This window comes from Podarcis liolepis, assembly GCF_965112155.1.
Source record: "Podarcis liolepis genome assembly, chromosome: Z".
Lineage (NCBI taxonomy): Eukaryota > Metazoa > Chordata > Lepidosauria > Squamata > Lacertidae > Podarcis > Podarcis liolepis.
This window is the reverse complement of record NC_139570.1, coordinates 12,878,510-12,896,925: the sequence shown is the minus strand read 5'-3', so window position 1 is coordinate 12,896,925 and position 18,416 is coordinate 12,878,510.

Here is an 18,416-nt window from a genome sequence, read left to right as displayed (position 1 = left end):
TGATCCTGTCCTCTGGGGTGTTAGCCACCCCTCCCAGTTTGGTGTCATCTGCAAATTTGATCAGGATGCCCTTGAGTCCATCATCCAAGTCGTTGATAAAGATATTGAATAAGACCGGGCCCAAGACAGAACCCTGTGGCACCCCACTAGTCACTCTTCTCCAGGATGAAGAGGAACCATTGATGAGCACCCTTTGGGTTCGGTTAGTCAGCAAGTTACAAATCCACTGAGTGGTAGCATAGTCAAGACCGCATTTTACCAGCTTCTTTACAAGAATATCATGGGGCACCTTGTCGAATGCCTTGCTGAAATCAAGGTAGGCTACATCCACTGCGTTCCCTTCATCTACCAGGCTTCTTCTCCTGTGGGTTCCCCAGCTGGTGCCTCTCACCTCTCCTCTGCATCCTTACCTTATCTCTATATCTCTATCTCTCTATCTCTATCTCTATCTCTATCTCTATCTCTATCTATAAATATACAGATACAGATACAGATACATTATTCTTTGGAGTTCATATTTAATTAAATAAAAGACAATGAGTTTCTGACTTGTTACAGCTTTACTAAATATACTGTCCGTGTGAAGTTTTATTTTATTTTTGTTTTAGCAATGAACAACCCTCAGAAAGGATGATGATAACCTTCCCCTCCATATTCCATGAAGTTCAATATTTGATCAGATGTCCTCAAGTGGCCCCAGCTAATCACTTGGCTATGTTCTCCACTTGAGCTTTTATTCTCATTTCCTGCTAGTCTGCATTATTGAAAGAATTTGAACATAACCAAGAAATTACAACTCTCACTACTTCAGTTGTCCCCAACTATCATCTAAGTTGTACAAATATTCCATGACAAAATGATACGATATGAGAAAACTCAAGATTCTTCCAAAATTCTCATTCATATTGGTTCCCAAAGTTTGGCATTAATCATTTGCTGACCTTCATGCTGCACTGCAACCAGTATAGTGGATATGGTCTATTGTTCCATATTCTCTTCCAAATTTTGTCCAGAGCTCTGTGCTAGAGTAGTTTGCAACTACAATCAGTTATTTTAGTTTATTGTTGTCTTTTCACCACCAACACCACAAACTGACCTTCTGATGTTCCAAGGGCACTGATAAAGCACTGCAAAGAAAGCAACTTTGCTGCAGCTGTTTTTCAAGAGGAGTAAAGATACAGAGACTAATATGAGCTATAATTGACCACAACCCTTATTAATTTTAGCTTACCAGAGTTTGGGGACCATGGGACAGAAATCCAATCATTAGACTGTCTGCTGGCCAATACTGCCCCCAGCCCTTATGCTGAGCAACCTTTAGGGAGTTGCCCGATTCTTAGGTCCACCATGGAATGGCAGACCCTCCAAGTGTCCCTATTTTCCAGGGACATCTCTGATTTAGAGAAGTCATCTCGGTTTCTGATTTGATCCCAGAATACCCCACATTTCCTTGGGGTGTCCCTGTTTTCACTAGAGAAATTTTTGAGGGTATGGAATGGCTACTCCTGTGGGCCTTGCAAGCAACCTGGGTGTGTGGTGGCTGATACCAGCCTTTTACACTGGGGCTGAGGACATACTGTGGCACTCCCAAGAGCCCCCAGTGGGGTTCCTCCAATGAAGCATGGCTTCTGCCCAACACCTGCAGCATCATACCTGGAAGAACTTTGTCAGGGATGCTAGTTTCCAAGGCAATGGCTTTTCCCCTTAAAGGCTTCCATTTTACAACAAAGAGGAGGAACGTTTGCATGTGATCTGGCCCTAAAAGCACAAAAGCCTTCAGCTACTTCTCAGATTTTAGTTCCTTACTTGGATCTTTTCTGCCTTGCTCTATCCTGCCATGGGCAGGATAGAATGTAGCAGTCTTTTGACCAGAATGCTCAAATGAACCCAAATAAATTGAAGATCACAGCAAAATGTGCATGTTCCAATTCAAGAATGAATTTTAGAAATCTTCCTTGTTAAACGAGAATTCAAGAGGAGTGAATACAAGGCACAGGGAACCCAGGGAACAAAGAAGGACAGCAAGGAGAAAATCCATTCATCCCCACACAAAACACATTAAATGTGAAATTTAGTTTATCAAACTGAACAAAGGCAAACTTGCCACAAATCTGTCAGCTATGAGCATGCCATCTGGGTTACTGCTGTGGCATTGATCCCAGCACTGTCCTGCATGTGGAGGTGATGACTTAACTTCAATATTCAGCCTTTGCTTTCAAGAGGAGATAGATTCAGATTTATCCTCAGTTAACAAGAAATCTACCCAATAAGCCTGTAAAGTCTGCATCAGCCCTTTCAGCCAGCACTGACAATCGTAAATCCATATAGATAATCTCTACTATCAATCAATCAAATGTGAACTAATGTTAGATATGACAGAACTGGATTTTCAGTGAGCCTGTTGGCTTTGAGCAAGATTCAGTGGAGTAACTTAACTGGCATTGATACAATTTTGTCCTGAAGGTCAAGGCTGGTGGCCAATCTTTGCTATTTGTCCATGTCCTCAGTTGGAAACAGGTAGTAAAGACTGATTGACAGGTACGAAATCTTACCAAAAGCACCCTCATAAGCCTGTAAACCTTACATCAGCTCTTTTAGCTAGCAATTGTGACACAGGACTATGGTATCCTTGTCCCACCATTTTTCTAAGCCAGACTGACCAACTGACTCATTGGTAACATAGAGGCAGAAGACTTGCCATCCAGCAACAGGAGGCAAAAAAGGCTGAGCTGTCCTCGCAGCTTTGTTTCATGCTAGGGATCCAGGCATAGTCTTCCAAACCACCAAGACTCTGATTCTCCTACTTGCCTACTCAGCCTATGTGTAAACTGATCCAGAACACTGCGATCTATTATGCATTCTGTTAGACTCATTGCCTTATTTCCCCTGATATTTTATTTGTAATAAAAGTTTCACAACTAGTCGAGTCAATGTGTGATTGCCACCCTCAGAATTCAGGAATCCCAACATGCCCAGATCACATTGGGATCCATGCTATTGGAAATCTAAGACCATTGTCAGTCTTAGCCAGAAATTTGCCCTGTTCTTGGGGAGAAGCAAGGGACTGGAGAGTTGGCTAATGCTCTGTGTAAACGGCAAAGGATTAGCTGGTGACCTGAAGCACTCTGGTCCACGATCCCAGGATTAAAAAAAATATTTGGATATTCCCAGTTTCCCTCCCCCTTGTTTCTAGGGCTGTAGGTGGCTATTGTTGGTTTAATTTGTATTTGGTTAAAAGGAAAAATCCATATAGCAAAATAAAAAGGAGAATTCCCTGGATGCCTAGAATCAGGTTTCAGGCAACTACTCTTTAGTGAGTGAGCCCCAGCAGAGATGTAAAATTGCAAAGCATGAAGCAAAGTAAAGCATGGGAATATAGACTGTTAGACCTTTAAAATACAGTGGTACCTCGGGTTACAGACTCTTCAGGTTACAGACGCTTCAGGTTACAGAATCCGCTAACCCAGAAATAGTACTTTGGGTTAAGAACTTTGCTTCAGGATGAGAACAGAAATCGCGCAGTGGGGGCGGCACAGTGGCAGCAGGAGGCCCCATTAATTAAAGTGGTACCTCAGGTTAAGAACAGATTCAGGTTAAGAACGGACCTACAGAACGAATTTAGTTCTTAACCCAAGGTACCACTGTATATCCTTCTAAGCTGCTTCCAAAGTTTCCCACTTCACACCCCCTCTGAGTGGGTTTCCTAAACACCCTTAGCAAAGTAACATTCCCAGGATTCTTTGATAGGGGAGGCCACTGTGTCAGTTGCTACTAGCCATGACACCTCTTCTCTTCTTCCAATGTTGGAGGCAGCAATGCTTCTTAATATTAGTTGCTGGAAACTGCAGAGGGATGAGTGCTCTTGTATGGGTTACTCACAGGCATTTGGTTGGCCACTGTGAGAACAGGATGCTTGATTGAATGGGCTATTGGCCTGATCCAGGATCTTATTATGTTCTTATGACTGTGTACAGTGGTATGAGAGTGCTTTCAAATGTGTGGATGTGAACGAAGGAACTCCCTTACACTATGTTGTTGTTTAGTCGTTTAGTCGTGTCCGACTCTTTGTGACCTCATGGACCAGAGCACGCCAGGCACTCCTGTCTTCCACTGCCTCCCGCAGTTTGGTCAAACTCATGCTGGTAGCTTCGAGAACACTGTCCAACCATCTCATCCTCTGTCGTCCCCTTCTCCTTGTGCCCGCCATCTTCCCAACATCAGGGTCTTTTCCAGGGAGTCTTCTCTTCTCCTGAGGTGGCCAAAGTATTGGAGCCTCAGCTTCAGGATCTGTCCTTCCAGTGAGCACTCAGGACTGATTTCCTTAAGAATGGATACGTTTGATCTTCTTTCAGTCCATGGGACTCTCAAGAGTCTCCTCCAGCACCATAATTCAAAAGCATCTATTCTTCGGTGATCAGCCTTCTTTATGGTCCAGCTCTCACTTCCATACATCACTACTGGGAAAACCATAGCTTTAACTATACGGACCTTTGTTGGCAAGGTGATGTCTCTGCTTTTTAAGATGTTGTCTAGGTTTGTCATTGCTTTTCTCCCAAAAAGCAGGCGTCTTTCAATTTCGTGACTGCTGTCACCATCTGCAGTGATCATGGAGCCCAAGAAAGTAAAATCTCTCACTGCCTTCATTTCTTCCCCTTCTATTTGCCAGGAGGTCCTGGGACCAGTGGCCATGATCTTTGTTTTTTTGATGTTGAGCTTCAGAGCATATTTTGCGCTCTCCTCTTTCTCCCTCATTAAAAGATTCTTTAATTCCTCCTCACTTTTGGCCATCAAGGTTGTGTCATCTGCATATCTGAGGTTGTTGATATTTCTTCCGGCAATCTTAATTCCGGCTTGGGATTCATCCAGCCCAGCCTTTCGCATGATGAATTCTGCATATAAGTTAAATAAGCTATACACTATAGTTTCAAATAATCAGCTGGCAGAAGTTCTGTCTAGCTTAGCTAGCTGATATATTTTAACTCAAGACTGAAATTTGAAATGTGCTTTCCCTCACAGATTGAGAAACTCCTGTAAGGAGTGATGGAGATTGACCCCTTCCTTAACTGTCTTTGACCAAACATCTTTACCTAGAATGCTTTACTATTATTATTGTGTTAATTTTCTATGCTAAATGGCCTTATATTAGAGGGTAAACACCTAGATATGGGGTTACTACTATAAACATAGAATCGTAGAATTGTAGAGTTGGAGCAGGCACCAGGGGTCATCTAATCCAACCCCCTGCAATTCAGGAATTACAACTACAGTATTCATGACAAATGTGTAGAGATCTGATAACAGAATATGTATTGTCACTCCAAGTCAACAACAAATTATCTCAAGTATGCACGTTAGTTTGGCTAACTGTGAAAACGTTATACAATTGGTCTATAGACCATCAACATATTAAAAAGTGGGACTGTAAACACACACAAACGCACACTTATTTTTCTCTGCCTTTAAAGCTGAGTTGGTGGCCTTAATTTTAGTTTTCCATTTCACTGCTAGTTTTTAATGTTTGCACGAGTTATCCTCTGGGGGCCATTTGAGTCAAAGGTTGGGGGTAAAAATATTGAGATAAATAAGTAAACCAACAGGGGAGCTGGCACACGTGCAAACCATGCGAACCGTTATTAAACTATGGGTCCCACTTTTTTGTTCAGCAGTTTCTGGTTCAAGTCCTATAACCCCTGGCAAATGGTGCATAGGTTGTATTGGGAAATATGGATGGGTTTTTGCTTGTTTGTTTAAATAAAGTCATTGTACTTTGGCCCAGAAAGCAAGTTCTGTGGGATTAAAGGAGAAAGCCTTCCGATGCTTTGTCTACAAAGAGCACTGTCTAAAAACCTCTGATCTGCTGACATAATAGCATTCTTTGGCTATAACTCATTATATCAAACCCCTTGAACCAGCAGGGTGTAAGCCACTTGACTGAGACATCAGGCCAATGATATCACCAGCTGACTTTCCTTGTGGGTATTACAAAAAGAGACAGGACTCACAAGGGACCTGTTAAAGGTACAACCCATTCTATGTAAGAAGCATATCTAAGACTGTAAAATTGATCTATGATTCACTCATGCATACACACACACACACACACACACACACACGGACACACACTTTTTTTTCTTTTTTTAAAGAGCACTTTGAGTAATATTTCTGCAAAGGCCAAAATGAACTCCCACAAGAATCAGTGATGGCCACTAACTTTGATGGCTTTAAAAGAGGATTAGACAAATACACAGAAGAAGGGGCTATCAGCAGCTACTAGCCATGATGGCTATGTTCTACCTCCACAGCATTCCTCTGAATACCAGTTACTGGGAAACAAATGTGGGCAGAGTGCTATAGTGCTCATGTCCTGCTTCCCACAGGAATCTGGTGACACCTGAGAGAATAGGATTGGTCTTTGGCTAGATCCAGCAGGCTCTTCTTTTGTTGTTATGCAAATGTGAACTGTGAATCAAGTCAGTTTGCCTGAAAAGGTGGACTGAACAAAATCCTCAAGCATCCCTACTCTCTGCTAGAGTCAGTGCTAGTACTTGGGGATCAACCAATGAAACTGATTAGCAGTAGATTCAGGACTCACAAAAGAGATTCCTTGTTTCATTCAACAGCACACAATTCATTCACATAATTTACTGCCACATGGTGCACCAATAGGGGAAGCACCTCAGAGATTCGTTTCACTGTTCATGAAGCTCAGAAGCATAGCTAGGCTTGCTCACCACTCCCTAAAACCTCAACAAAAAATCCTTTGGATTGAAGAACTTTGAAAGAGACCTGCTGGATCAGACCCAAAGCCCCATCTAATCCAGAATTTGGTCTTCACCATCGCCACCACATGCCTATGGGAAGTCAACAAGCAGGGTCAATGTTCAGGCTCTCAGCCCCTGTGCAAACGTAAGTGTGTATAACAATTAAGGGCAACAAAGTCAGTGTGAACAGTAACATGCTCTGTGACTTTGGGACCTTCTGCATGCAGATACAGTGCTCTACCACTGAGCAATTCCCTTTAGTGGAAAACTTTCTTAATCCAAAGGGAGCATAGATAACATCTGGAAACCCGCAGCACAGTAAATGGGGAGACCAGAGGCAAAAGCAGAAGAAGGCTGCAGAGGAAAAATGTGGTCAGAGCCAGAGAAATTAATGGGCAGAACAATGGTTGTGACTCTTACCTCTGTAAAGTAGGCTACATTCCAGCCACACAAGCCAGATACTATAGGGGACACACACACACACACACACACACAATCTTCTCATCCAGGCAAGCAAGATTCATTGCCACAATTCAAGGATACATTCCAGCAAGGTAAAAGCACTCAAGAAAACTACAGAACAACCCATGAAGGTCTAGGGAGAGTTGGAGAGAGACACCAGTGAGCTATATTTGGTCCCTAGTCCTGAGGTTCTTCAGCCCTGATCTACAGTGTCAGTGGACCAGAAAGTTCCTATTAAACTCTCAGCTTTGGTAGCTGAAATGCCTTTAACAAGCTTTTTCACTATGCCTGCCATAGTCAGCTGTTACTAATTAGGGCACTGCCATGTTGCAAGGCTCTGTGGTGTTCACAGCAAAAAGTCAGCTTGGAACTTTTCTTCCCTGGAGCCTCTCTGTCTATTCTTTCAATCATATCTAAATCGAGACGTTCAAGTCTGAAATCATAGTTGGTGTGATTTATTATTTACCATTGTGACACTGGAAAAAAATGTGCTTGAAAAACGCCCATGGCAAATTGCAATCGATTTGCACAATATCACAAATAAAAAGGTTTAGTGAGTTGCCGTTCCAAGTGAGGTGATGCATATTAACATCTCCAAGATGTTTGCTTCTTTATAACTGTCAACAATTCATTAATCACCTCCTTACAAAATGGCAGAAGAAGAATTTGGGGGCTCTAAGAAAGTGCTGATTGCAGGTTCCAACATGTTTCTTACTCAGTGCTAGCTGCTTACATTAGATGTACAGATGGAGCCTAAATTCCACATTCTTTTGTAGCACTACTAACATGACTGGGAACATGAGGTTTGTGTAGTTCCAGTTCAGTTCATTGTCTAGAAAGCCACACTGTTGACAGATGCTCTGGGGATAGTGGAGAAGTACATGATAGCAAATACACACACACACACACACACACACACACACACAGATACATTTCTTTCTCGCACCTCCATTCTAAAGAGATGCAGAGTTGTGAGAGAGCATAGTGTCATCTTGTGACACTTCAGCTATTAATAAATAAATAATAAGGTACCTAGGCACAGGCCTGGATTTAGTATTTGCATTACAGTTATAATATTGTAGTTCTGTAGTTTTGTAGTTTAGGTTCTGAAGGAGTTAAAACCTTTTCCCGTCTAGTCAGCACTATTGTAGTGAACATTCAGCACCTGTGATTGACAACTGATTATCTCTGAGAGATCGTCTCTTTGATCCTTCCTTTTATCAAGGAGTACTCCCTATGACTTGTGACCCACATGGGCATGAGTAATACACCATGCAGTTTATTCAGCAAGATACAGCCTGCAAATATGAGAGCTGGGAACACTGTCAGAGAGAAACCAACATAGAGCAGAAGTTTCTGGTGTGGTGCTGTGCATCAGTGAGCACCAGCTATGGAGGCATACTTCTGCTATCATTTGTAAGGGTTCACTGACAGCAGAAGGAACATAAGACAAATCAGTCTGGAAAGGGTTTTATTCTACTTGTGCTTAAATGCTCAGTAGTGTGCCTTGCTTAGTACAATGAGGTTCTGTGTAAGTTTATGGTTCATTATTACAACCAATACTTGCTGTGCAACTAATAAAGCTGGTAGCCTTCACCCATTGGTGTGCATATTGTCTCTGAATCCACAAAGAACTGTTGCCCTTGGCAGAACTGGATGACCACCAACAGTGGCTACCATGAGGATCATGGTGATCAGGTGGGGATATAAAAGTTTATTGGTCCTTGAGGTATCCAGGACCCAAGGGCCTTGTAAATTAATGCAATAGGGATGCGGGTGGTGCTGTTGTCTAAACCACAGAGCCTAGGGCTTGCCGATCAGAAGGTCGGCGGTTCGAATCCCCGTGACGGGATGAGCTCCCAATGCTCGGTCCCTGCTCCTGCCAACCTAGCAGTTCGAAAGCATGTCAAAGTGCAAGTAGATAAATAGGTACCGCTCTGGCAGGAAGGTAAACGGCGTTTCCGTGCGCTGCTCTGGTTCGCCAGAAGCATCTTTGTCATGCTGGCCACATGACCCGGAAGCTGTACACCGGCTCCCTCAGTCTATAGAGCAAGAAGAACGCGCAACCCCAGAGTCGTCCACACCTGGGCCTAAGGGTCAGGGGTCCCTTTACCTTTAATTTAATGCAAGAACTTTGAACCTTGCCTGGTGGTGTATGGATATTCAGTGCAAGCTTTGGAGCACACCAGCTATGTGGTGGCAAGGGTCTGTCTCCATCAACAGTCTAGCCCCAGCTACCCCAGACTGAGCGTGGACCAGGCTTAATGGTAGCATACAATACATTGCAATAATTGGGATTTTTTTTTTAGAGCTTGGTAGTGAGAATCAATGCATTGTTAGCATCCTGTCTGAACTGAGTCTGCAGTGCTGTGGAATATTCTCAATAAATTTTGTCCCATGTTCAGGGAGTTCGTGATAGACGGTTAGGGGTTCCTCAGCAGGTAAGACTGTTGATTGTGTTACCTGAAGGTAAAGTAAAAACAAAAAACAAAACAGTATTCTTTAAGACAGGAAGATAGTAACATGTGAAAGGCATAAGACCTAATTGCTACTGGGTATGAAACATTACAAGAGCAGGTTTCCAGATACATCACAAGTCAATGGTGCAGGGGAGGTTCAGGCAGGGGAAAGCCAGGATTTATGAGGCAAAAATCCTGGCAATGTTCCCCAGTAGGGTCTGGGGAGCTCCCTGTATCCTGCTGTGCCGCTCAAGCCTGTGTCTGCCAAGTTGAAAGGCAGAGTGCCTGTGACCTGGAAGTGTGTCCCTGCCATGGACGAACCTCCATCTCTGGCATGATTTGTGGTTGGTTCCTCCAGAATTCAGACAATTGGCATTAATCAAGAGGCGCTCCTGAACCAACATGTGTTAATGGACTGCAGTCAGTCAGCTGCTGAAAGGACGGACTTGGCTCTTTGAAGGTATTTGAATGTTTTCTTTGAAGCTGGAGAATCCTTACAACAGCCAGGAAAGAAGGAGGAGGACAAGGTGCTTTGTGCATTCTTATGCTTTCTTATGGTTTTCAAATGATCTCCTTCTTTTCCCATCCTCCCCTGAATAATGGAAAAGACGTGTGTATCCACTGCTGTGTTATTCTGTTTGTTACTTCAGAAAAGAGGGAAAGGGTTTTTGTTTTATGCTAAACAATGAATTTAACAAGGTTTTACTATGTCCTCCTTACTTGATCAAGGCTGAATGGACTTTATTTAAAATTATTCCTGGACTGCTGTTGGTGGAATGCAGTGGGAGAAAAAAGAATGAACTGCTGCCAAACAGATGTGGTAAAGAAGCTGCTTTTAACTGTGTGCTGAGGAAGAACTCCAGAGCAGAATTTTAATGGTGGAGTTTGGATATGCACTATGAGTTATTTAAGGCTGCAGCTCGTACGCTAGTCTGTAAACAGAGGTAATGGGATGTGACCTGGTACCATCCAGATAAACACCGCAAAGAACTGAAAAAATGGAAGATAGTAATTAATTCTCCCAGCACACCAGGTTTGGAACAACAATGTATATGAAGGACTACACACATGAAATTGATTGTTTATTTATAAGATGTAACGGGTGCTGTTTGGAAGCTGAAAAAAGTGGCTAGCTGGAAGAATGGTTTAATGGCAAGTGAATTATGTCAACTGGACTCTAAATAAGAACTAACTTAGTTGGTCTTTAAGGTGCTACTGGAAGGAAAAATTTTTTTTTATTTGGACTCTAAATAAGAAATGATATGGCTATGCGAGGAAATGATGATCATTGTATGTTTGGAACAGGAGTGGGAAGCCTGATTTTAATAAACTGTATGAAATTAAATTAATTTGGTTTGATTTTAATAGTTTGGAAAATTAATTACTTTTTTTTTTTAAGAAACATTACAAGATCATATGCAATTCAGTGCTATGCAAAAAAACACACCAAAAAACAACAACAACAACCAGTGTGGTAAACAGAAAGCCAAAATAAGCTCTTTGAGGGCTCCAACAGATTGTTAACAAAGCTACTTGTGAGGTCACAGAACTCCAAAGAGCAGTAAGAAATCATTTCTCCTAAAACTACATTCCAGGTTTCCTCATTCATTTGCATGTGCATCATGAGTGCAACTCTGCCAGCAATGTTAATTGATTCAGCAGCTTGACCACAGATACTGTAAATCAAGGAAATAGGAAGACATATGTACTCACGAGATTGTCATAATTTTGTTGTGTGCTCAATGGATGTCATCTCCCTCTGTGCCAGATGGAGAGCTAGCATCGATTTTAGATGCTGTGTTAGCTTCCAGATACTTCCCATGGCTAAAAACAAAACAAAACAAACAAAAAACTCCACACACAACAACAACTTTGCTGAAGTTTCAGCTAAAGTTTTGCCAGTTTGAAATGTTGCTGCTGAATTATGGTGTTTTGAAAGAATAGAAGCGTCCATCAGAATCCTCCTCCTTTTCTTCTCTCCAGAGCAAATGACAAATCTGGATAGGTGCCATGTTTGAGTTTTACTGCAGACATTTGTTTTATATCCCTTCACAAGTTTGTTAATCTCAGTAGGCATGTTTAATATAGCAATTTTCTTGCTGTGTGGTTTTTTTTACTACCAGAAATACGAATTTTATCCATGAAATCTCATATCTGAGTATCAATCTGACAAACTGCCTGGCCTGGCTCCACACAGCGACAGGCCTCAGCTGAAGAAAATGTTTCTTCTGTCATAAGAACTGAGGATGAGAGGGTCAGACTGAGGGCCAAGATTCAGAGAAACTGAAGAGGAATTCGGAAGAGCCAAAGTTAGGATAGGCTGGACAGCATTACAGACCCTCCAAGTGTCTCTATTTTCCAGAGACAGTCCCAGATTTACAGAAGCCATTCCAGTTACTGATTTGATCTCAGAATGTCCCAATTTTCCTTAGGATGCCTCTATTTTCATTGGAGAAATGTTCGTGGGTATGGTAGGCTGTCCCTATTTTCATTGGGGAAATGTTGGAGGGTATGGGGTTATGCAACTCCTGAGCCAAAGAGATAAGTAACTATACAACCTTAACTAGGATGTCCCTATTTTCATTCGAGAAATATTGCAGAAATATTGCAGAAATACATCAGCAGCAAACTGTTTAGACTAACAAGCTAGTTTGGACTCTAGAGTTTCATAGGATCTAGCATGTGCCTGGCATGGGAAAGGTTTTTTTTCCCCAGCCCAAGGGCTACATTACCTTTTGGGCAATGTTCTGAGGGCCATGTGGCAGTAGAAGACACAGCTAGAGCCAAAAGTGAGAAAAGGGAAAAATGCAAATGTTAGCATTGTACTGTAGGCTAGTTTCTACACAAACTGTGTCATTGAACTCTGGCAATGCCTTTTACTTGCCTGGATATAGGATAAGATGGGGTGGGTATGGAAAAGAGCATACTGTACAAAGATAAAATTTACATACATTGCTCTGTCCACTTTTGCCTCTGGTCTGGCCCAGCACTTGCATGTGGCCCCCAGAATGTTGCTCAAATGGGAACATGGACCTTAGGCTGTAAAGGTTTCGCCACCTCGGCATTACGATTAAGCAGTGTACAGGTCCTGACATGAGTCTTTGGCAGACCCCCATTAATTTTTGCGCCATAAAACTATTTAGCTAGACACCAGCAAATTTGTGAGATTATTGTGAAGTGCCACCCCTCTTGGAATGTCAGCAGTCAAATTTATCATGGCCATTACAGCCTTGATATTGCATGGAAAATAATCCTCTACCCAAAGTGGAGTTCTCCCTTCAAAACATTGTTTCTGTCTAATATCCACGGCCACACAATTTGAACTATTTAAAATTACTGATATTGATTAAACCTAAACCTTGTACAGTTGAGCAGTGGTGCATGTTTCGCAAACTGTAATGAACACTACCAAATAAGCGGTGCCTTGTGGGAAACACCTTGAGATGATCAACTTTAATTTCCCTGAGGAAGGTTTACAGCTATCCAGGCAAACATATTTTTTTTTTTGATGCACTAAGATTTAATCTGCAATTTCATAGCTCTCCATCAATTCCTACCACACAGTTTAGATTTGTCTACACATCTTTCCTCTCCACAGTGAAAGATGCATTTATATTATCTGGATATTTAACCTGTCATTTCCTGAGCTTCAGATCAGAAAGCAACATTTAATATCCCCCTCCCCACACACACAATCCAGAGCACCATAAGAAAACACTGGCCAAACGGTGACTTTAAGGTTGGGTGCATCTCTAAGTCCAATTTCATGTGGGTGGCAGGGAAGAAAGAGGAGTGGAGAGTGAGAGAAAATAAGGTGGCAGAAAGGAGATGACTGAAAGAGGGAGAAGGGGTGTATTCACCCATTGTTGACTCTGGCTCTACACATCACTGTTAAGTGAGAGCAAAATACGCATGTGGGAATGTTGAAATAATCTATATTGAAATAATGGAGCCCACCCTTGCCATACATCCAGTGGAGACAAGAAAGAAGACAGAGCAGGCTAATGCAGCCTAGTTGTGAGTTCCATGGAGGTGTCATGGAGTGGGTGGTTGGATCCTGAAGAGGAGTGGGAGGAACTCAGAAAATTAGAACTGGATGGCTGTGGCGAGAGCCCTCAGGGATGGAGGAGGTAAGATCAGAACCCCAAGAAGTGTCTGAGTCCATAGAGTAGGTCAGTAGTTTAGACAGTGAAGAGCTGGTTCCAAGTGAGGGACCAAGTGGATTAACACAGGATTGTTCTGATCAAGAGTCATTGGGCAACCCTAGTCAGGTAGCTCCTGTTTGTTTACCCATGCCCATGACATTGTGGTAACACAGATGTCTATTTTTTCACTTGTAGTACACTCAGTGCTAACATTCTGCTGCATCCTGAAAGCATACCTGTCAGACAATGACTGTTCCCCACATCAAATGGGGGGCGCCTTTTGCACGGTGATGCGCAGCCCCCCTGATCCCATGCGGCTCCGGCCAGTACAGCCTGGATACCCCCCCCCCAGGCTGGATACCTGGAGGTAGCTAGTTACCCAATCCCAGCTGGGGAGGCATTGCCAGGAGAGTCAGCCAGGTAAGGGGAGGGATCGCCCTGCCCACACAATAGTGGGCGGAACTTACCTGGGAGTTCTCAGACGGCTTCAGACCTTCTCCCATCCTGCCCTCCTTCAGTTAAGCCTTCTTTTGCAGGTTAACCTCTTCTTCACAGGTACGCGGGCGCTGCTGTTATGGTCACTGTTGAAGGGCTGCAAAGGAATTTTCCTGCATTGGCAGGTTTTGCCTTCCCTGTAGCAAAACATCACAACTTTGGCGGTTTCAGGCCTTTGGCGGAATCCTTTAGTCTATCTTCCTAAATGGGGGGAGGGGTGTGAAGCGGTGACCCACGCCCACCCCTGCGGCGGCGATCCCAGGGTTCCCCATTAAGGGGGCAGTCTTGAGGGGAGGCATTGGCCATATGCTGTTAGGTTGTCATTGCTCACCCCTGCGATGGCGGCGAAATAGGGGGCGGGCTCTCTGCTTGAACAGACATTCTCCAGAGCCAGCCCAATCCCCACACATTCTGGATAACCCTGATGTTCCCCAGATCCCTGGCCAGGGACTGGGAGGGATAAATACCCAATGCCTAAGCCAAGGTCTCCCTACATCTAAAGCTTTAATAAAGTTGTGGCCAAATTTTAATCCCATAACACGTCGTCTTGAGTCATTATTCCACTCGGGTGTCACCCGGGGTCGGGTGGGTCTCCTCCTGTCCACGCAAACATTTCCCTGAATTGAACTTGTGGGAATTGAACTTAAGTTAAAAGTGCTTTAACTTAAAAAAAGAAAGCTTTAATTCTCACGCTTCTTAATTTTATTCTATAATGTTATTGCGTATTTTATTTATGAATTGATTTTATGGTTAGAAACGACTTGTCAGTGGCAGTTTGCCTCTGAATACCAGTTGCTGGTAATTGCAAATTGGGGCAGTGATCTTGCACTCAGGTTTTGATATGCAGGCTTAAGCACACGAAAAACATAAGGACATAAGAAGAATTTGCCGGATCAGGCCGGTAGGACACCTAGTCCAGCATTCTCTTCTCACAGTGCTCAGCCAGATGCCTCTGTGAAATCCGCAAACTGTATTTGAGCACAAGAGCACTCTCCCCTCCTGTGGTTTCTAGCAACTGGTGTTCAGAAGCATTACAGCATCCAATTGTGGAGGCAGAGCATAGGCCTCTTCTCCATGAACTTGCCTAATCCACTTTTAAAGCCATCTAGGCTGGTGTCCATCACTGTCTCCTCTGGGAGTGAATTCCACTGTTTAACTACTTAATTTAAGTACTTAATTCGTTCCGGAGGTCCATTCTTAACATGAAAGTGTTCGTAACCTGAGGTACCACTTTAGTTAATGGGGCCTCCCGCTGCCGCCACACGATTTCTGTTCTCATCCTGAAGCAAAGTTCTTAACCCGAGGTACTATTTCTGAGTTAGCAGAGTCTGTAACCTGAAGCATATGTAACCTGAAGCATATGTAACCCGAGGTACCACTGTATAGGCCTTTTATTCTGTCCCGAATCTTCCAACATTCAGCTTCTTTTGGATGTCCACAAGTTGTAGCATTGTGTGTGTGAGAAGAAGAAGAAAGCTTTTCTCTGCCCACTCTCTCCATGCCATGCATAATTTTGTAAACTTTTATCATATTACCTCTGGCCTTTTCTCTAAACTAAAAAGTCCCCAATGCTGCAATCACTTTGGTTTCCCTTTTCTGAACCCTCTCTCCCCCCACACCACAAATCTCATCCTTTTTAAGGCTTCCCAAAGGCATTTGATAGGCCAGCATGTGAACGAGATGTTGGACTGAATGGACCTTCAGCCTAATCCACATCTTCCAGGGACCCATGCCAGGAGACCCACTGACAAGACCCCATTGCACTTAAATCTCCCCTTTTCCCTTGCAAACTGCTGGTTCCCCTTCCTCTCACTCTTGCAAAAATAAAAATAAAAATCAGCAGTAGTTGCGTGGCGAGTTCCCACCCCCTACCAGGATAAATAAAGACACGAGACACCATAATTTAAGGTTAATTGGGCGAATTAGGCCACAACTTTATTGAATTCAGGAATGAGAGGCATTGGCTTAGGCATTGGTCCTAACGACTATCCGGCTCCAGCCCATTTGCTGGAGACACGGGGAAGGGTTAACACTATATCGGGGGAGTCTCCCGCCGAGGCACGTCGACTAGGAGCTCCCCCGGGTCACCGCTCTGGGGCGTGCCTTTGGCCCTCACCTCCATAGGCTTCGGACAGGGCCACGCCCCCCGGAGTCCTTTAACGGACCACCCTTCGCTCACTGGGGGGAGGTGATGGCGTTCCTCCCCTCACACACATCCTCTTAACCCCTTCTTACCAATGCCTACCGCCAATGCCGAGAAGTTGTGACAAGTTGCTACGAGGTAGGCGAAAAACCAAAAGGCTAGAAAATGCCAATTGGGAAAAATTCCTACCATGCCCCTTGCGGTGACAGACCGAAGTCCATAGCAAAGTCAAAGACCTACCTAAAGCCCACTTAAAGGGAGGGAGGGTGGGAAAACATGAGGGCTAGCCGGCGAAAAGAGGGCGAGCCCCCTCTCCTCCGGCCCTAAATAGGACAGGCCACACCCCCCCCAGCCAGCTGATTGTCTGGCTGGGGGGGCAGGCCCAGCTGGGATTTCCCTGCTCTCGCGGGGGCTGCGACCAGCCCCCGCTCACGTAGGGTGGGCGTGAAGCCCGCAACCCCACCTCCTGGGCAAGCCGGAAGTGGCTTTGCGTGGCGAGTTCCCGCCCCCCACCAGGATAAATAAAGACATGAGACACCATAATTTAAGGTTAATTGGGCGAATTAGGCCACAACTTTATTGAATTCAGGAATGAGAGGCAATGGCTTAGGCATTGGTCCTAATGACTATCCGGCTCCAGCCCATTTGCTGGAGACACGGGGAAGGGTTAACACTATATCGGGGGAGTCTCCCGCCGAGGCACGTCGACTAGGAGCTCCCCTGGGTCACCGCTCTGGGGCGTGCCTTTGGCCCTCACCTCCATAGGCTTCGGACAGGGCCACGCCCCCCCGGAGTCCTTTAACGGACCACCCTTCGCTCACTGGGGGGAGGTGATGGCGTTCCTCCCCCCCGCACATCCTCTTAATCCCTTCTTACCAATGCCTACCGCCACACGAGCAATCGCTCGCCGCCAATACTCTCATGCCTGAAACCAATCCCTTACCCCCTTTGCTATATCAGTCAGCCACGTATCATTTCCCGCATCGGAAAGATGCACGCCATCAAGCCAAATATCATTTCCCGCATCCGCAAGATGCACGCCATCAAGCTGGTAGAGGGCCTCACAGTTGCCCGGGTGGTCAATGACCCACCCACCCAGGGCTGCCACTCTACGCACCACCGCCCGATCCAAGGCTTTCCTAGCCCTATTTGTGGCTAGCCGGCGAAAAGAGGGCGAGCCCCCTCTCCTCCGGCCCTAAATAGGACAGGCCACGCCCCCCAGCCAGCTGATTGTCTGGCTGGGGGGGGCAGGCCCGGCCGGGATTTCCCTGCTCTCGCGGGGGCTGCGACCAGCCCCCGCTCACGTGGGGTGGGCGTGAAGCCTGCAACCCCACCTCCTGGGCAAGCCAGAAGTGGCTTTAGAAGAATGGGCAGCCATTGCATGCTTGGTCATTGCCTCTGTCTCCCAAGCAAGCAAACAGGATGAAGCACTTATGAAGCAGAGCAGAAAACAATGGCAGTGGGGGAAGTAGATTTTTAAGAGATGAGTGACTCTTTGACAGGGCTGTGTCTAAGGTCCCAAAGTAAACCTGGAGCTGCCTCTTAATCCATAGAACAATAAATGGATGGAACAGGAAAGATCCACTCATCCCTAGTTATGTCAATCAAGTAACCGCCCTGTGATCGTCAGATGAAGGACAGTATATAAATTTAAGAAATAAAATAAAACAAAAAACAAAAACTCAGCAAGTCTCCTAGGAGGTCTTTTTAAAAACAACAACACTCTGGAATGCACAGTTGCAACAAGAAGCTGATGCTGACTAGTATTTATGTAGATCTAACAATTTAAGTCCTTCCTGTAATAATGGATGACCTTTAATCCAGACTATATTGAGCTGCCTAATCTCTCAGATTGTAATTGAGTGACGAAGATGTAAGGATTTTCAAAAGAAAGGCAGATCACAAGAAGATAATGATTTTTTGTGTAAATCATGATTTTCCAATTACTCCT